Source organism: Sander lucioperca, chromosome 9 (assembly GCF_008315115.2).
Source record: "Sander lucioperca isolate FBNREF2018 chromosome 9, SLUC_FBN_1.2, whole genome shotgun sequence".
Classification (NCBI taxonomy): Eukaryota; Metazoa; Chordata; class Actinopteri; order Perciformes; family Percidae; genus Sander; species Sander lucioperca.
Window position 1 is genome coordinate 23998369 of NC_050181.1, and position 21454 is coordinate 24019822.

A 21454-nucleotide genomic window follows, 5' to 3' on the forward strand; every position below is an offset into this window, starting at 1 on the left:
AGATCAACAAGCCATTGACAATGACAGATATGTTCATGTTTGATTCATTCAATAAATTCTTAAATCCACCAGCCGTTTTCATATTATACCAACATTTGCAGCATCCTGAGCCTTTTTGGTAAGATTACTAGGAAATCTCAGCCCAGAGTAATTAATTAATAGTAATAATTATTATTCTCCCCAAAACAAGTTTCCTTTTTATTTATTTTTTTTATTTTTAAGAACTATACAAAAAGAATTGCAACTTTTTTGCAACAACTCATGTGTTATGGTGTGCATTCACCAGTGTTTTGTTGTTGTTGTGGTGCACGTAGGCTACTCCTGATTTTGTCAGTCATCTCATCTCTTATATGCAGTGGCGTAACGAGCCAACACCGGTGGGTGACTTTAACTTCTACCAAAGTCATTTTCTGGTAAGATACTTGTACTTTTACTCAAGTACTGCTTTTAAGTACTTTACACAAGACTGGTGCTATGTAGCTTAAAGGCTCTGACACACCAACCCGATTATCGGCCGTCGGACAGTCTGGCGAGGTCGGTGAATCGAGTCTGTTCGGTGTGTTCCGTGCCGTCGTCAGGCGGAGGAGCCGTCGGCCTTCATTTTGGCCTATTTGACTTGTTGAATCGGCCAGTGGGCAGTCGGACTCAATGACCAATCTGATTGGTGGAGTGCTAGCCCTTGACTAGCGAATAAGTGCTTCTTCCACAAGAACAAGCCCGAGAGCTGACAACGCCAGTATCTTCTTATTACTAGCCATCGTATTTTCTTCCGTTCAGCAAGTAATGACAACAACGATCCTTCTTGACTACTATCAACGCTCTCTGCTAAAAACAATGACTGACGACAGCGTGCTCTGTGTTTATTAGGTCTACAGAGATGTTCCGTCATTTCCGGTTTTCATTTTTTGGGCGACAATACAGATTAGCGCTGCCTGCTGTTATGGAGACGTATTATGTCTCGCGCACGTGCAGAACATACACTTAAGTCGGCGTTGTGTCGGTGTGTTCCTAGGCACTTTGTTGAGACACGGGAGCCGACTGATCAGACTGGTCGGCCGTCGGGTTGGTGTGTCAGAGCCTTAAAGCTATAGTGTGTTGTTTCTGTCTCCCCCATGAGGAATTCTAAGTAATGACAACAAAACTGTTGGCCCGTCCACATGATACAAGCCTTCCGTGATCGCGCAACGCCACCACTAAAGCTTTAATGTTATTTGAAAGACTACTTCTTTAATTTGTGTATTGCTTATTTTGACTACATTTTAATATGTTAAATATGGTATATCTGCCTACCCTGTTTAATTTAAAGTGTTTTTTTTGTATCTTCTTATTTCCGGCCAACTGCGTTATTCCAGATTCCTTTTCAAACTGAATGAATGGTAGTGATAGCCGACAACATAGATTTGTGCAGTTCTCCTCAAGTGACCCAAACACTGCTGTGATAGAAGCGAATATACTAGAATCTGCCTGTCTTACAAAACAGAAGGAAGAAAGCAGCTGTCGGATCTTGTCAACAGTATACTGAGGCTGCACAAAGATAGTCCACATTCTGTTTTGCTGCTCTCTGTGCGTGTCATTCACAAGTTGTCACTCTGAAAGGCAATAAAAGGATGTTGTCAACATGAACATCAACACATTGCACGTATGATTGACATATGCCTTTCCTTTCTTTGGAGTGTACAAGTCCTTTACTGACAACAGTCATCAGTAGTACTTCATAACATTTGGCAACGCACAGATTTCAATCTCAGTGGTCAGTGTATTCTGGCCTGCTTAGATAGATAGATAGATAGATAGATAGATAGATAGATAGATCTTTATTGTCATTGCATATATTTACATAACGTTAACTTGTAACGCAAACTTAACTTCATTCGCCACATATGCTTACTTTTTCTTGCCTAAACTTAACCGTAATGTCTGCTTAAATTCGCGGTGCTCAAATTCGCGGTGCTCTCTACGCGGCTAACAGTCACCTATTTCTGCAGCCTGTCTACAGCTCTGGGGAAAAAAAGCCTGTATAGTTGTATGAGGAAGGTTTCTGAATGATCAAATGCTGCGTCACATGCAATTAAAGAAGCTCTTTAAAGGCTGTGTAACTGCATTCACACAATAAGTTATAAAAATAAAAAAGAAGCAAGTGTTCATTTTTAATGGCTGCTGGGAGATGAGTGACAGCTAGCAGAGCAAAGGCTGGTGGAGAGATGTCAGCAGGTTAAATTCAACTTCATGCAACAACATTGCAGAGCGATCGGCTGAAGGCTTAGACATGTCATATTTCTCTGCTGTCAAACTTCCTGTGATTTTAGTTTCTGTCTGTTCTGTAAAAAAATGAAAAAATACAAGCACAGCGATTGTCATCAGTAAACTGAATTTGAACTTAATGATGAATATATAGAGGCAGGGCAATGTTATCTACATAGCACATTTCATCACAAATGGGCTCTGCAATCAAATGCTAAGCTCATTTATACATAGCGACTTGGGCCTGCAAGTAACAACATGCAACAATAACTAAAGAGGGCAAAATACAAAAGACTGCCACCCACCCAAAGAGAGTTATATCTATCCAGTTTGTTTTTTTAAAGATTTAATTGTTGGGCTTTTATGGCCTTTAATTGATAGCTTGAAGACAGGAAAGGGTAGAGAGAAGGGGGATGACATGGAGCAAAGAGCAGCGGGTCGCTGCCAAGGACTCCGCCTACTTGGGCGCAAACTCTCCTGGGTAAGCTAGAGGTCACCCCATTCACTTTGCTTTGAATGTCGATAAATTTTTGGCGGATCTCAGATCATCAGAGAGTTCATTCCCTAGAGCAGGACCAGTCACCCCATAAAAAATTCTCATTGTTTGTGAATGTGTTTGTTGAAATTACATCCTAATTCCATATATTTGTCAGTTGTGTCTAAGGCAGAGAGACGAGCACACACAAGCAGATAGACAGGGTTTAAATAGGCTGGTCGACAAAATGTAGGTGTTTAGAAAAGAACAGAGAAACGAAAAAGAGAAAAAATATAGCAGAGGTGCAAGGGACTTGATTAGATTGACTTTTGCCGTGTTGTGTGTTGTGTGTGCAACCTGTACGCAATCGGGACTGGCTGCGAAGAGTGGGGCTTTGGATATCATCTTGTCTCGGGCTTGAGCAAGACACACAGCGAGCCTGGCCTTAATAATTACTGAATTTCTCATTTTAATACCATACACAACTTTTTTGTAAAAAACATAATCACATTACCATATGAACACTGGTAACATGTCAAACGTTTTGCGGCCAAACAGTTGCACTGTGGCTCCAAATGTGAAATATTGGCAGGAATTGATATCGTTTTTTATATTTTCCACAATTGTTGTGTGCACCCTATAGCACTTTCAGGGATGTGAAATACAAATGCCATAAACATGTGCTGTTGTTCTTATATGTTGTTTTCAGCATTGTCACAAATGACGAATGATAAATTTTAACAAACGTGATGGCACACAGCAGTGGTGAGGCTAAACAGCTGAGGCAACTAGTCTTCTCTGGCAACAACAAAAGGACAGAACAGAAAGAGGAGGAACTCTTTGTATCGCAATCTGAATTGGGCTATTGCATACATGCAAAATAAAAAAAATGTTTCCATAGTCACCAAAAAAATGGCTGGTTGAAGCAGAGGCTCATGAAAGGCTGTGACATGTTTTGTTTTCCACCGGAGTGCTCTCAACCAGAAGGCTCAGAGTGTGCTCGAGTTTTAGGACATCGACACAAAGGGAAGGAGAGACTGGATGAAACAAGAGAGAAAGGCAGGAAGAAAAAAAGTAAAGGAGGGTAAGATTTGATTGTATGGAGCAGGTTGATAAAAGCTTTCCTCTGGACTTGGACTGGCAGCACTTGAATGCACACACAGTGGGCTATTGCCTACATAGCCTTAAAGCACAGTTTTCTATTTATTTTGAAACGGCTTTTGTGTTTGACTTGCAAGGGACGTTGGCTGCCTGCTATGTACCAAAGAGAACAAAAAAGAAATACTCAAGTGAGGCTTGTTCCACTGTTCCCACTTCATTTTGTTTGTATCAGCAAATGACTAAAGCAGGAAAACACAATTTTGATCCACAATCCCACAACAATAACCACAAATACCTGACGAGCGCTTATTCAAGTTAATGGTGAGTTGGAGGACACTTTTGTAGCAGCTTCTGCACTCTTCTACACCTTTTGTTCAGTTACTTTTTTGTCTGTTCCTGATGCTTTCTTCAAACTGGGAAACTTCACACACTGGCAGCTCAAAATGAGACGGGGAGGGTTAAGTTTAAATATAGAGTTTTCCTCAGTGCCCAGACATGCTCTAGGATACAGATGATACCCAAACAGACAAAATATCTTTGGACTTGGGCCTGTTGGCTCATGTGTGGTTAGGAGGTATTTTTGGAATTATTCATAAATTACCTCATGGCGATACCCCCCAAGCGGTAGATCAAGTATTATATATAAGTATCATAGCTATGCAGATGACACCCAACTCTACATTCCATCCTATCCTGGTAACATGAGCACTTTAGCTGTTCAACTGCTTAAAGGACATCAATCTCTGGATGTCAACAAACCTGCAGTTAACCAGAGAAAAGACAGAACTCCTAGTCTTGGGTGAAAAGGCAGTCAATATTATAGACAGAAGAACTCAACTTAAATTCAATTTTATTTATAGTCAGGGTTTACCACCTAAGCCAAATTAATGTAACTAAATTACTTTTCTCAGATCTAATGATTGATTCTTTAGCAAGTTTTGTCTTTAAGCTTTTTGAGCGTCATTTATTATCTGCTCTAGCTTTTCCAACGTTTTAGACACAGATTTGGAAATGATGATGGTCCAAAATTACATGAAATTGCATTTTCTTTTGAGGGAGGACCTCTAAACCCTAGGTAAAACAATGATAGTGTCAAATCATAACAGAAGTTATTTCAGGACACTTTACAGATAGAGTAGGTCTAGACCACACTCTGTAATTTACAGAGACCTAACAATTCCCCCCAAGACAAGACTCAACTGTAACAGTCAAGATATTAAAGGACACCATACCTGAGGATTCATTAAAGTAAATTATTCACAATAATTACCTACCAAAGATTTAACCAAAACTATGGGAGTCTGGAGGACTGGCCAAAAAGAACAAAAGAAAGGAAGAAGCCAACCCACAAAGGGCCGTCGCACCCCACCGCCCCCAAAACTATTCAAATAGTGTCTAACCTAACAAAGAAACAAACCAGACTGACTACCAGACCTCCATCCTCAATACATTTACAAAAAATGAATAAATCCTATTTTAGGTTTGTCATTATGGGGTACTCATAAGAGGAAAATGAATTTAAAATGATTTTTCAGCAAAGAGAAGGGGTCTGAATACTTCCTGAACCCATTGTATGTTGCAGTGGGAATAGAAAGCCATTAGAGTGTTGCAGTGGATTTCAGCTGTCTGCAAGACCTACCCTTTAAAGAAAATTGTTCTGTCGGGGAAATTTAATGGGAATGAAATCCTAGAGTCATAGTTTAAATAAAGTCTGACAGACTTGTTTTAAATTTTTTCCTGTTAGTACAAAAATGTTAAAGTTATTGTATTTAGTAAAGGAATGCATGGAACAGGGACACAGCATGTGCCTCAGATATGAAATTGTTCATTTATTTATTAAGATTAAACCGACAGGTGGAAGTTGTTGGCCAGAATAACTGGACACACCAGTGACACTAGGTAAACATGCAGCCCTGGGGTGTGTGGTATCAGTATTGTTTGAATATATTCTCTCAGGTCAGGGAGACCAGCAGAGAGTGCAACCAGAAGAGGAGGTTAAAAAGAGATTGCAAACTAACACCAGCAACAGAGAGCACATCAAACACTGGGGGAGAGATTGGAGACGCAGGGAACAAGTGTTTGGAGAGCACGGACTGGAGAGACCGAGACAGCAATGGATACTGGGAGAAGTCAGCGGGCAGCGCTGGTGTGTCCCTGACATCTTGACATCTTTGGTTCGTGAGACTGAACCAAAACAGTAAAGTTGCTGGCCGTAAATCCAAAAAAAATGAGCCAAAAGACCAGACCCTCCTCCAAAGTGCACTGAAAGAGGGTCTGGTTACTCCACATAGCATTCAGGGATGGGAGGATGGTTTAATGGCATTTCTTTAAACCAATCAGAATCGTCATGGGCGGTGCTAAACTCTGCACAGAGCCGCTGCAAAATAGTCGTGCGACGGATAGTCTAGCTAGCTGTCTCAATTCACCCTGCAGAGATCTGAGGAGCAGTCAACAATAGTCCTCATATATCCACCGAATTTAACATTCGAACACAAAGAGGTAGGATAGCAATCACGGAAGTGAAACACAAAGGATATAGACTAGTCTGTAAATAATGTGTATTGTCCCAAACAGGTCTCTCTTGAGAATGAGACCCTGTGTCTCAATGAAATTACCTGTATAAATAAAGGTTAAATAAAAAACAATAAAAATGTGATCCATTGTTGATAGATATATATAAATGATGTTGGCTTTAAAGTTCATGTTATGGGAAACTCCAAGTTAAGTTATTGTCAAGTTCCTGCAGTGGATGAATGAATAGATTATTTCGATCAACATACAGTGGAAAACGTGCATGTGGATGAATCTGCTACCATTACCAGCTCGTTGGAAACTAACATACTTTTAAACACATATTTTGGAGTAGAAACTGGAGCTACAAAGACAAAACAGTTTACTGTGTCACGGAAACCTACATTTATAAATAAATGTACCTTCCAACACTATTTTACATATAATATGCCTGTCTGCAGTCACCCTGCAATATTTGTCTTTAAATAGTTCTCTTCCTGTGGGCTGGCTCCTATACAGACATTACTTATACATAGCAATATCTTCCCTGGACCTTAATGACTACCCCTGTGATGGTAGCATGGAGAATCGTGATGCAACTGTAAAGCCTCCTCTCTTGCCTATCACTCTCTGCTTGTTATCATGTTCTATTAGCACCATATGTTAAAGTGTACACTTCCATATTCTACGGAACAGAGATGAAAGCCAGTTTGTAAATAATGAAATTAGAGCAAGCAGGATGTATGAGGAGTGGGGCTCTTTGGTAGTCAGGAGTGGATTTAAAAATAGCAATGTGTGATTTACAGTGTTGGGAGTAACGCGTTACAAAAGTAACGCAATTACAGTAATGTATTCCTTTTTGCTGTAACGCAGTAATGCAACGCATTACTAATTAAATTTCGGTAATATTATACTCGTTACAATCTCAGTAACGCGAGTTACAATGAATTTTAACGCAACATTTAGTGGTGCATTAGTTTTTTTAAGAATTCACCAACACCGACACATTTCTTCACAGGAAAAAAAAAAAAGCAGTATTATTTTCCTGTCGCTGTATTCGATGGTTGAGATGATACATTTGCGAGATGGATATTATTTTCAGGAGTTATTACGCTGCGTTGAAGTGAGCTGTCCTGTTTCTGTTCCCGTGGCCAGAACCAGAACCAGAGACGGTAAGGACAGCATGTATGTCCCAACAGGTGACGGTACGTCAGCGGCTGACAGATATAAACATGTCGGGAATTAATGTTGAGGCTTGCTACACGTAAATATCATTGCATTTTTATCAGCCGTGGAGAGTAACTATGCCTGTAGTGGAATGGCTTCGAATGACGACCAAAAACGCTTGTCTTTTACTGTGACCATTTACTGTTCAATATGTTGCAGTTTTACAAACAAGAAAGTGAACAACTTGAGCCTGACGGACACGTTGCTTCTCAGTAAGCTAGCAAGAGTAGGCTACACAACAGACAACTTCCGTGTAGCCTACTTCAAAATAAAAGCACTTCCTGTGACAGTTCGCAGTAAAACTAAATTACTGTTAAATAAGGTTGTGTAGGCTACCTTTTCACAAATCAGCTGTAAATCAAGTACTGTAAATAATGTTAATAGTGAGTTTTAATCACACTATAATTGAACATTTCCTTTAGAGTGTTTTAACCTAAACAACATGAATTTCTTATTGAAGTGCTATAAACAAACATTTTACAACAATGCCATACTTTTGAGTATTTTCATTTTCTCCTACTTGCCTATTATACATTTTACTTATCTATTTTGTATAGCTTTAGTTACTTTGCATATTTATATTAATTATACAAAATATGAATAATCTATGATGTATTAAAGTGGATAAATTTAAACCATTAAAATCTGGCACATTAATTATTTTTGATAAAATCGTTTTCACGGTCTGGGGAGAGAGAGAGGCACACAGTTGCGTTTGTTAGACAGAAACAAACAAAAGGGTTAGAGAGATGCAGTGGCTGTCAGAGAGTTCTTATTGGCAGCACATACATGGACTATTGTACTAGGCTTAATTGATTTATTGAGACTGAGACCGACCCACAGGACAGGTAATGGTAACAAGTAAAAGTAATTAAATCATAAGCAAGTATGTGAAAGTTAAGGCCATGAAGATGAGTTTTGAGTTTGGATTTAAAGAGAGTCAGACTGTCTGATATCAGCAGGGAGGTTATTCCAGAGGACTGGGGCACGATACGAAAAGGCCCTGCAGCCTGCTGACTTCTTTTTCATTCTGGGGATAGACAGGAGCCTGTATTCTAAGAGCAGAGTGCACAGAATGAAATCTAAGGTTTAAGGAGATCAGACAGGTATGAACGGGCATTCTGATTTTAAATTTAGAAGCACCTTAAAGTCTTATCTGACATAGAGAGGGAGCTAAAAATGGGAAGCTAAAACTGCTCTAAGGTCATATTTTTTTAGTTTTAGCTAGGATTCTAGCTGCAGCATTCTGAACCATTTGGAGACTTCTAGTACTAGCATGCAGCAGGCCTAACCGTAAAATGTAACAATAATCAAGTTTGGATCAATTAATGTGCAAGTTAGCATCTCTGCATCAGCCAAAGACAAAAAACCTTAATTTTAGCTATGTTGCAAAAGTCTAAAAAAGGCAGTCATTTAAAGTGTTGTTCAAACATGATACCAAGATTCTTGACTTGGTTGTCGAGAGTTACTGTTACTTGATCAAACTGCTGTCTATGTCGAGCAGGGCCAATGACCAGCATCTCAGTTTTATCAGCATTTGGGAGCGGGGCATTATGTGAGATCCAGTTTTTCACAGCAGACAAGCAGACTTTAATACTGTGGGAACGATCATCTGCATTTAAAGGCACATACAGCTGAGCGTCATCAGCATAGCAGTGGAAATGAATTGGCCAAGAGGTGAAATATAAAGAGAAAAATCCATAGGGCCAAGGACAGAGCCCTGAGGTGCTCCATAGTTCCCATTAGTAAATATTGATTTTGTATTATTAAAGGAAACACTATGTTCGTTCAGATAGCTAAGACTTTAACCTAGCTAGAGCCAGGCCAAAGACACCAAATAGTTTTTCCAATCGGTAGGAGTACACAATGATTAATGGTATGAAAAGCTGCATGGAGATCCACTAAAAAAGGCACTGAGGTAGAATCTGAAGCCATATTAAGGAGATCATGTACCACTTTAGTAAGCATAGTTTGGGTGGAGTAACGGACCCTGAAAGAAGACTGAAAGGTTAAAAAGGAGTACTATGAAATATATGGCTGAGACTATCTGTACTGGGCCCAGAATTGACTGATGGTATAATAAATTGAATGTATAATTTACAAACTCAAAAAAGTGGATTTTGTTATTCTGTAATACTTTTTATTAAGGAGAACCCTTATTTCCACTTATTTGAGGTTTGTATTTGTATTGACATCGATACATCGAGGGAAATTATAGTAAAGTCTGTCAGATGTTAAAATATCCAGGCCATGAAATGAGTGTTTTTTTGTTTTTTACTTTTAACACATGCCTCATAAGCTCATAACTCTTCTGATTCAGAGTCAAGGATTATATTTAATTTTGGAGACCATCCAGCTACTTCAACAGGCTAGGGGTTGACCTACATTCTATGTGATGTTTGATATCTGATCTTTTTAATTCAGAATAAAATTACCCAGTTTACCCAGGAGGGTAAAATGATGCTATATCACTCACCAGGCTCACTGCCTCTCATATCCAGGCTGTGACATAAACCACATATATTTGAAAAGTTGTTTCATGTCGTTGTTGGGTTGTCCTGCATGCAGAGCTTCATCCTGATTTAGCCTTCACATTACATTGATTCATGTTAAAGATGGTAGGAAACTGGGGCGATTCTAGGAACAGAGCTTTAGGGGTGCCTATCACCCTTTTAACATAATTTAGTAAAACATTATTCTACTGTGAATTTTAACATAATTTTGGACCACCATGGTATATCATCGAGAAAGACACCAATATCCATATATGGAAAAGCAGACATTTCCAAAACGCAGTATCAATAACTGTTGAAAATTAGAGATTCATGCGATTGACTAATGGCTGAAAAGCACAATTTTCTGAAAATGGCTCAGAATTTTTTTCTGAATGATCTAGGGGTCTAGTTTCACGATGCTGTGATTTTCCTAAATTCCTTTGTTTGCGCTGAAAAAGTCTGTGTTAACATGGATGTATTGGATGAACAAATTATTGTAACCCTGGTCACATAGCTGTGATCCATTGTGCAGCCCACACCTGGAGCATGGTGGCCCGTCTAACCCGGTCTGTCACCAAATCCTGCACACCAGACCAGCGAGCCACGGCGCACTTATAGCGGATGCAGCCAAGGCAATGGTTGCATCTGTGTCAGAAAAACATTTTGACAAGAGGTTTGTAAAGGAAGCAGAGAGTGCGCACATCAGGACAGACAGGACAGTGCGCTTTGCTACTACATCCTCTACACCCCTGCACCAGTTATGCAATAAGAAACTACTCTTTTTATGTCTGTCTTAATCGGTTGTATGGTTTTATACAAAATGAGCTTTACACACAACCTTATCAGAGTTAATATTTATGACTGTATTATGTAAGGGATAATCACTGAGAGGCAGGGCAATAAACAGTTTGATATGCCCGGCTTGTGGACGGCTTACCACCAGTTACCTTGAGGTGATTATCCCGTTTATTCTACTTCTTGCTTGCCAACATAATAAAACAATTCAAATACTTTAATAATTATGCTTTTTCTTATTTGTATTGCATGCTTATTAAATGTATACTCTGTTTGAGTTCATCTCCCTCAAAAAGTAGTCCCCTTTAGAACTACGGTGAATAACGTTAGCTCTGCTGTAGTTTATTAGTTTCTATAGCAACCACACAACTGACAAACACACTGTCAGTCTATCCTTCTGGTGGCTCTTCCACTCGGTGAAAACCTCGATAGCAAAGGCAGTTGCCTTTTTCGTGTTTGATTCAAGGGCCCCGTCTTCAATTGTACGTAGCTCCTCATCCGTCAGATCTCGGAAACGGGTACCCTGGGCCTTGTCTTTTTCTTTTGTCATTCCGTCGTCCTCGTCGCTCTTTATTAACCAGTGCTGAAATGTCTTCCCTACTCCAAATATATTAAAATTGACAATGAATTTGTCCATTTTTAAAACACTGTAATGTTTAGAACTACGGCGAATAACGTTAGCTCAACTGTAGCTAATGTTAATTAGTTTCTATAGCAACCACACAAGGCTGCATCTGATCACTAACCTTAGTTTAATAACGTAGTTGCTACATTGTATCTCGCTTGCGAAACTATGTATCGACTGACCCTCCGATAGATTTTCAACACATTTTAGAAACTTTTTTAAACAAGGTTTATTTTTGGACCTCATGTTTGAAATTTCTGTGATGTAAAAAAAATACAAGCAGCGTATTTATCTACTATTTGATGACGCTGTGTTCAGTCAGCGGGCAACCTGCCGGGTTAATGCCCTCCTCCCAGCCAATCAGAATCAAGCATTCTTAAACAAAGTAGAATAATTTGTTATAGCCTACATTTTATGTAGTCTTGATTTGGGCGGTCGTTTACTTTTATAATGGTTGTAAATCTAGTTCTTCGAGTACAGATTTGTAATTTAGTTTATCATTTACAAAAACCCAACAATTCCTCAACAATTTTGTGTGTCACACCATTGTACAATGCTCAAGGCAAGGCAGCTTTATTTGTATAGCACATTTCAGCAACAGGGCAATTCAAAGTGCTTTACATAAAACATTAAAGAGCAGTTAAAACGATAAAAAAAACAAAAAAAAAAACAGGCAACAATATTTCAAACATATTTCTTTACCATCTCATCCACCACGACAACTCAGACAGTTCTGTTCACGCTGACATGCTGGGTACCACATAATGATGAATGGGTTGACATTGAGCTGATTCAGTGTGCTAAGTAATATGTGGGGTTGCAATGTGTTACATGTGGAACTGAAATACGAACAACAGACTGGCATAGGCCTTGGGATTCTCCAGACTGTATGCAAATTGGTATACAAGAACACCCTGATCACATTCACAGTTACACATTCATACCCGGAAGCTGCCCAGTACAACCACAGTCTGATCTGCCGGCCACTGAGCAGCTCCACTGGAGCGGTTGAGGTAACGGCCTTGCTCAAGGGTGGTAACGAGGGAGGGACAAGTGCTGCTCTTTCACTTTCCCGACCTAGATTTTATCCTGTCAGTCTGGGGATTGAACAGATGATCTCCCGGTCACAAGCTCGCTTCTCTAACCTTTAGGCCACCACTGCCACCCCCTTCGTTTCTCAGACCGCAGCCTGCTCACCATAATTCTTTCTATGCATTTCATCACCACAGGAGTCAAAGCAGCCGGTCTGAAATTGTTGTATGCTTTAGGACATGTCTTTTTGGCCACAGGCGTGATGACTGCCTTTTTTTTCCACATTTCTGGTACAATGTTAGAGTATTCAGACCTGGAAGATGGGGCACCAGGCAGGTGTTAATTTGTCTGCACATATTTTAAATACGAAAGCAGGAATGCCATCTGGTCCAGTGGTTAGCATTTGTTAAAAAAAAGAAAAGAAAAAAGCCTATCAACCCTCCAAAATGCTGTTACATTTACATTTAGCAGAGAAGTCATGTGTGTCAAACCTTTTATAAAACAAGTTCAGTTTGTTTGCTGTTGATAGTTCATCTACAGCTGTGATTACCCCTGCTGTGTCCTGTGTTTGCTGTATGACTCACCTCTCTCTACACCTCTCTCTATTCTCACTCTGCAGGTGGATTGTTAGTGTAACATGGAACACCTGAGTGCTCCAGGTTACTTAAAGGCCCATACAGGTGTTTTCAGTTAATGTGGCTGATTGGACCTCCTCCCAGGACTGTATGGGTGTGGTGAGACTGATTGAGTGGCATCCTCCTGAGTCCCCTGTTAGTTATGTTGCACCTGTTAGGGCAGGACAAATGACAGCTTAATCATTCTTATTGGTAGAAAGAATTTGTGTGCTAATAAGTCCCCGTCAAAGCTCTGGCCCACATTCAACCTGAGCAGAGTCTAATCAGCCACAATAACTGAAAACACCTGTGTGGGTGTTCAGAGGCTTTAAGCCTAATCTCTCTACAGCTGTTTCAGCACTCACTTATGTGTTGGTTTGGTTATGTTGCTCAGTAGTAGTAATAGTTTGGTAGTAATGTTTGGTGCTTAGAGTTTGGGAGATGAACCATGTTCTTACTTTGGAAAGGTTGAGACAAGAGTATGAAACTGGAACGGTTATGTTTAGGCACCAAAACGTGATCGGGTAAGTTAAGGCACAAAAACTACTTGGCTTAAGGTTAGAAAAGAAGATCATGGCTTGGGTTAATATTTTCGTTGGGATAAATGTATGCTAAGTCACAATCCAGCGACTGTCCGTGTGGAAAGTATAGCTCAGGCTTAGTGTCCACAGATTTGACGAGAAAGTGTGTGTGTGTGTGTGTGTGTGTGTGTGTGTGTGTGTGTGTGTGTGTGTGTCAGTATGGCTATGTTCAGAACATTGTGGCGTCCGGCAACTTTCGCACGCAGAAACTCAAGTCAAGAAAATAACTTCTTCTGAAGAGTCCCATCATGTTTTTTTTTTTTTTTAATCCTCCATGTCCTCCTTGGCTACTAGCACCTGTGTGGAGGAGGGGGGTAGGGGCTGTGCGCGATCACGGAAGGGTTTTATCATGTGGACGTGCCGACAGTTTTGTTGTCATTAATTACAATTCCTCATGGAGGAGACAGAAACTACACACTTTAGCTTTAACAAAGTGCCTGTGGTGTTTGGTTGTGAAATTCCCCTCACAGATTTATAACTCATTCTCAGTTTAAGTGTTTTCAACGGAAGAGAAAGGTAAGAGTGATGGAAGTAGAGTGTCATTGGTGCATGTGTTATGCATTAACAGCTCAACTTTTGAACAGCCTTCAACATCTTGGGTTCACTTTCCCTTTCTCTGTGAAGTCTGATGGATTTTGGGAGTTTCACTGGCACCTTTTTGTTCTGCAGCATGTTTGAAGTTTCCTTATGGAAATGGTGTTGTTTCCAAAGTTTGAAATCTGATGATGCCTTGTTACTTTTGTCGGCTCTGTTAAATAAAGCAAAGGGCTCCTTTTTGTCTCCGAATTGCTTCACACATGAGCGCAAAAAATGAAATCAAAAGGTGAAGAAAGGGAAAGCAGCGAAGGGAATTAAACCCCCACACAACTCAGGGGACTGAACTCCCTACACCTATTCATATCATACTTCCAGCTGTTACTCTGTATGTGTTTACTGTTAGCACAACATGTACTTACAATTTCTGCACTAGTTTTTATTTACTTACCTGAACTTGTTTTGGTGGAACATGGGTACGTTTAAAGGTTGTTTTAGTCGTGCAACAGAAAACCCTGCAGAGATCTGAGGAGCAGTTAACCATAGTCCTCATAAATCCACCGGAGTTTAAAATTCAAACACAAAGAAAGCGGAAGGTATTGGACATCCGGCCGAAAAGAGTGACATCCGGCAGAATTTCCCACGGCACCGGAGCAATCCCTGAATTTGAACGTCGTGGATATAGACTACTTTACGTACTTTACTACTTTTTTGTACGAATGGTTCATGAGAACAGCCTGACAGAGAAACTGCAACATAAAGAGTTGCTCTGTTGTATTCCATTACCTCTGTCATGGTGCAGCATTTGCCCTGAACTAACAATTTTTGTCATGTCTATTCTCCAGTGTAGCTATATATTCAATTTTTCTCTTTATGATTTTACCTCCCCTCCTCATCCTCCCTCTCTTAATCTCTCGCCTTTTCTCTTTGATGCCATTAAAGGCAGCTCCGCTGATGCTTGTAGCTCTGTCAATAGAAACCCTGCCAAATCAGATGTACCCAGGGACTCTGGGAAACTTCCTGTGATCTAGTGCTTTCAGATCAAGCCTTTGCTGAGAAATGGTACAATACACCGAACATGTGATCCACACCCTGCATACTCTACTGGAAGGGTAGTTTGATCACAGAATAAAAAGATTCCTTTGCCCTATTCTGACATTGATTTTGATTTTGCCTTTTCAAAGTAAAATGATTCATTTCAGACACGTGGAGGAAGTGTGGGCCGTAGAGTTCACCTCAATCCAACATGCTCTTTGTTCATCTCCTGTTGCCTTGAGCTGCCAAAACTGAAGGTTGATCTTTGCCGCTTCATCAAAGACACAAACTCGGTGCTACAATTCAGCCTTTTCTTGACGACAAAATACTTTTTTTTTTTTTACCGAGAATGGCATTTGATAACTGCAAGCACTGCCATCACCGTGTTAAAACATTACTGACCTTTTCCAGTTGTCACTCAAGTGTTACGGAGTGACTCATCACTTCCTGTGGCACAGTGGCGTCTGAGGCAGGCGCAGCAGCATGAATAATATAATGACATTAAAGCAAACACATAGTCAGAGATCTAAGACAAACCATGATTACAGCAACACACAGCGCTTTTGGACTGCTCCATTGACACTCGCAGGGACAATTGAGATCTCAAAGCAACTCTTATAGTTTAGTCTCGCTTTGCCAGACCTTCCGCCACAGCGCTGCGGAGCAGGGTCTGGCTAGTCCACACAGCATTCCGGGATGGGACGTACGTGTGTACGTTCAAAAGTTGTTTTAGTCATGCAAAACAGAAAACTCTGATTGGACAGATAGTCTAGCTAGAAAGAAAGCGGTAGGTGACAATCATCTGGCCAAAAAGAGTGCCATCTGGCGGAATTTCCGGCGGCAACCTAGCAATCTCGGGAGTGGAACGTCGTGGATATACGTAGACTACTTCTATAGAGACAGAGCACAAGTTCCGCCCCGTTGCGTAGCTGGCTGGCTACGCAACGTTAGCTAATTAGCTGGCATACGTACAGGCTAACTATAGCCAGTTAGCTTTGTGTGTAACGTAACAAAAACCCACCCATCTCGTAGGAGCAAAGCTTAACATTTTATTCAATCAAATTATGGTACAAAATGAGCACTAACGCCACGTCTTATGATGACAACGTGGATGCAGATATAGGAAACTCCGAAGGCAGTCGTAATATTTACCTAGCAGTCTAGGCTAGGGTGACCAGACGTCCCCGGTTTCCGGGGACAGTCCCCGGTTTCAGTGACCTGTCCCCGGCTGGAGCTGTCCCCGGAAATGTCCCCGGTTTTCACTGTGACTGACAGACCCAAAATTGGAATGAAAGAAAACATGACCAAACGTATAGTCGCGCTGACTCGCGCACCCTACACGCTCAAGCCAGAGCAAGCGCTGCTCAGAGTATAATATATAATAATAATGTATTCTCATGTAAACTATTTATGTCAGCGCAGACATTTTTGTAAATTGCTTAGCCAGTGTATCCCACCATAATGGTTATTATATTGCCAGATTCCAGACAATCCCACGTACTTATATATATCCCACTTATAAATATGAATATATATTTATACTGGTATGCTTCTTAGTGACATTAATGCAAAAATATGAAGAAAAAACTATTCAACCTGTGTGTGCATGGTTAAAATTCTGAAGTGCAAAATAGTTCAGGCTACAGCACAAATACAGTATTTCCATCCATAGATAAGAATAATCAAGTTTAACCTCTGAATTTCTTTTCAAAATGCACCAGATTGATGCATTTAAACGTTAAAATAGACAACGTTTTTCTTACAGGGGAGCATGCCCATGGACCCCCCCTTAGGGGGGGCTTGTGCCCCAGTGCAGCTCTAGGTCTAGTGACACCCCTGGGGCAGTGTCCCTGTTTTAAGTTTTACAAAGATAAAACATTACCTTTTTTGGAGGTATTTACGCTTCTGAGCTGAAAATGTCCCCGGATTTTGTCTCAGAAATCTGGTCACCTTAGTCTAGGCTAACGCTGTTGCGCTAACGTTAGCAAAACGTCGGCGTAGCGTTAGCTAGTTGCCTAAACTTGTGAAAAGTCGAACAGCATCTCCGTCCAAGTAATAAATAAACACTAGGCAAATATGTTGTTACTGGAGCTAGTAGCCTATCATCAAAACGTGAGATATCTAATCAAAAATGTGTTGACGTCGGATTTCACAGGTGGGACTGGCAAGTTAGCCCATAGCTAGCATAATGCCTTCTATTTCTAGATCTAGATAAGTTTACCAGTACTAATCCAAACTAACTACATGATCACTGTCACTAGATATAAAGAAAACCTTGACTTTCACTCGGTGCTATTCACTCACAATAAAAACATCTCTTCCTCATCCTAGTCAGTCACCATAGTTCTAGTACTAGGCTGAGGCACATCTCCCCAACGTGATGTCGTCATGATATACATATGTTTAGTGCTTTATGTACCCATTAATCAACAGTGGTGGTTAACCTGCAACATGGGCTTTAAGCTAACTCGGACAGTTAGCTGTGAGTCAGCAAAAGTATGCTAATGTTAGCTTAGCCTGTCAGAGTTAAGCTAACTCGGACAGTTAGCTGTGTGTCAGAAAAAGTGTGTGTGTGTGTGTGTGTGTGTGTGTGTGTGTGTGTGTGTGTGTGTGTGTGAGAGAGGTACTTCATGATATTTTTTATTAAATGAAAAATGACAGTTTCAGAAACACTACAAAGTGTTCTTCAGTCTGTTCTGCCAGAGCACAATGAGCCTCAGTTGGTACCAACCTGTGATTCACAGTAGAAGTGTCCTCTTTGTGAAAAAAAGGGAGACTTCTGTAAGCTAGTCCCTCATTTACAGGGCCACAAGCGGAACACAGTTAAACATGCAGGTATTATTTTTGGAAAACATACAATGTAATATTAAATATCTCATGTTTTATTGAAATAACTGACTATATAATACAAATATATTTTGGTATTGCCTCATGACTGTGGTGAACAATGAATGAAATTGCGTGGCTTGAGCGGCTACAGGCCGCTGGACCATATTGTCATTGATATAGGCCTATTACAAATTCTGCTGTATGAGTCACTGTCATTAACAGTCAATACATACGAGTAGCAGAGCTGCTTAGTGTGGAATGTCTGATGACCTCATTACTGTAAGCAGTATTAAGTATTTTAAACTTCATCATCTGTTAAAAACTTCATAGACAGTCTTTCACGTTGAGTTAGGAACTCTTTATCTTCTAACTCACATACATGGGACTATTGAAGAGTGTGCACAAACAACCAATGCTGGTGTATCTCTGGTTAGGTCAGTGTCATTGAAACATTAAAACATATGTATTTAACCCTAACTGAAATGCTGACTTATTGTATGGAGATCACCTGATACAAACTTTTCACGAAAACATATAAAACGGTCAGTCAATGTAAATTGAATGTAAACATTTAAAGAACAGCAGAAGTCTGGAACATGAGTTAGAGAGAATGGAACTGTTTCCAGAATGTTCTTTAAGTTATGATGACATCACTGTTATGATCTAATCATAAGGTTCTAATAGGCCTTTGTGTCTTGAGTCAGTACAAAGCAACCTTTCAATAGAGAGAGAGAGACTGAGAGAAAACTGTTCATCATTGACAGCATCTACAAGAAACTTTGAAAATCTACCAGCTAAAAATGGATCAGGGGTGGAACAACAGGAGGCCCAGGTGCCCCGCCAACCTGCACGACCAAGTGAGGCAGCTGAGTGATTTTTTGAGGTACGAGCGTGCCAAAAACATCTGGGAGTATAATACGAGGCTGCAACTCAGCGAAGACCTGAACGAGACTAAACAACAGCTGGCTCGTCAGAAGAGCCTAAAAGAAATGTTCATTAACAGAGAAAAGGAAACACGCAATGAACTAGAGAGACTGAAGAGGCTCAGTGACCCAGAGACCATGAACACCATGAGGATTGCCACTGAGGTTCGAAATACTATCCAAACAAAGAAGAAGAAGGTGCTTCAGAAAGACTTTGAGGACCTCAAAGTGGCTTACATTATCAGCCAAGAAAAGTTCTCAGTGGAGCTCCAGGTTGAAAAAAATAAAAATGGAGCTCTTCAGCAAGAACTTGAGCAGCTGAAAGCTTCAGATCAGATCAACCCGAGCTTTAAAACTGAGCTGAAAGGTGAGAACGAAAAGGGCAACAGCCATCAGAAACAGCTGGAGAAAGAGATTCACTCCCAAGCTGAAAATGTGTCCGAGTACATGGAGGCCTTAAAGCAGCAGATGTTTGAAAAGGATGCTCTGGTTCATCAGATGAAGGAGGAGATCCAGACCCTGAAAAAAGACACCTCTGAGCAAGAGATGTTTTTCAAAAAGCAGGAGGACCTGATGTATGTAAAGGATGCTTTGGTCCATCAGATGGAGGATGTGATTCAGAACCTGAAGAAAGACGCCTCTGAGAGAGAAAAGTTTTTTGTTAAAGAGTTGGAAGACCTGAAGTCTGTAATGGACACTCTGGTTCATCAGACGGAGGAAGAGATCCAGACCCTAAAGGAAAATGCCTCTGAGCAAGAGAAGTCGTTTGTTAAAGAGTTGGAGGACCTGAAGTCTGTGAAGGACTCTCTGGTTCATCAGATGGAGGAGGAGATCCAGACCCTGAAGAAAGACGCCTCTGAGAGAGAGAGGTTTCTTGTCAAGGAGTTGGAGGACCAGAAGTCTGTGAAGGACACTCTGGTTTATCAGATGGAGAAGGTGATTCAGAGCCTGAAAAAAGACGCCTCTGAGAGAGAGAAGTCGTTTGTCAAAGAGTTGGAGGACCTGAAAGAAGAACTAGCCTCAACCAAACAAGATCTGATCAATAAGCTCCAGACTGAGGGGGAGATCAGTCAGACCCTCCGAACTGAACTTGCCAAGCTGGCAGAAGAAAAGGACAAAACCAGGGAGCAGAACAAGGACTCCCCCCATCATTTACTGGATGTTGAGCTACTGAAAGAGATCGATGACTCTGAGGAAAATCTTGAGAAGAAAAAAGCTTCAGTCTGGAAAAAAATCAGACACCACATTGTTTTGAGGAAAAGGAAGAAGGAGAAGCTGGAGATGAAGATATAATCCACCTGAGACTCATACAGACACTGACATTCAAACCTATAAAAAGTCAATAAAGTAACAAATAAAAATGTATCTTTTGTTGTGTTGGGTTTATACTGGACTTGACTCTAATCTGCTATTAGAAATCAAACCTTTGCATTCTGATCTTGTTGTATTCATTTGTTTTAATGACAAATTTAGGAGCCAATAGATAATTTCTCAAGTTTTGGGTTTGGATATGGAAACACAACCCAGTCCCACGGCAGGTCGTGATGGCATCATGAAAATAAATCTATTAGATCGTGATACCATCACGATATTTTGAACATTTTCGTGATGTATTTCAATGGGAAGTATCTTTCGTGATCACAGCACGATTCTTTCTGCCAGTTTGGCTGCAGCAGGAGAAGCTGTATACAGCTTTGCTATTATTGGTATTTTTAGCCCAATAACCGCTGTTTTAATCAGCATTTATTCCCAAGATCTTATCATGGTTTATATATATATATATATATATATATATATATATATATATATATATATATATATATATATATATATATATATATATATATAAATATATATATATATATATATATATATATATATATATATATATATATATATATATATATATATATATATATATATATGTGGGTAGCCACGACCGATCATGTCCTCTAAAAACATGGGCTACGTGTTATATAAATCTTTACTTAAGTAAAGAATAGATGTTAATACAAAATAAACCCTAGATTGATGTCTTATCTTTGCCATTATGAGGTACCTCCCCCCGCTGTTAGCGTAGCATCACGTACCTGTAACCCAGCCAGCTACAAAGAACTGGTAAGCATTCAGACTTTTAAAAGCTTTGAGATCAACACCAGTATATGGGGATACCCTGTTTACCTTAATTTGTAAAGTAACTAGTAAATAAAGCTGTCAGATTAATGTAGTAAAGTAAAAAAAATACAATATTTCCCTCTGAAATGTAGGAGTAGAAGTAGTAAGTGGAATGAAAAGAATAGACTCAAGTAAAGTACAAGTGCTTTAAATGTTTACTTAAAGCAACATTTTGTAAGAATTTCTCCCATCTAGCGGTGAAATTGTATATGACAACCAACTGAATATTACTTTCTAGCCCCTCCCATTCCGAGCGCGTTT

The 21454-nt window shown here is 40.1% G+C and overlaps 1 long non-coding RNA gene across 1 annotated transcript; it reads right to left on the reverse strand.

Annotated features, from left to right (window-relative positions):
• Window positions 1-2580: 2580 nt before the first annotated feature.
• Window positions 2581-20548, reverse strand: LOC118495966. The gene is made up of 3 exons (XR_004898427.1): window positions 20539-20548; window positions 4118-4122; window positions 2581-2682 (listed from the first exon to the last, which is right to left on the reverse strand). It is a non-coding gene; the product is annotated as an uncharacterized LOC118495966 (long non-coding RNA).
• Between the last annotated feature and the right edge of the window lie 906 nt (window positions 20549-21454).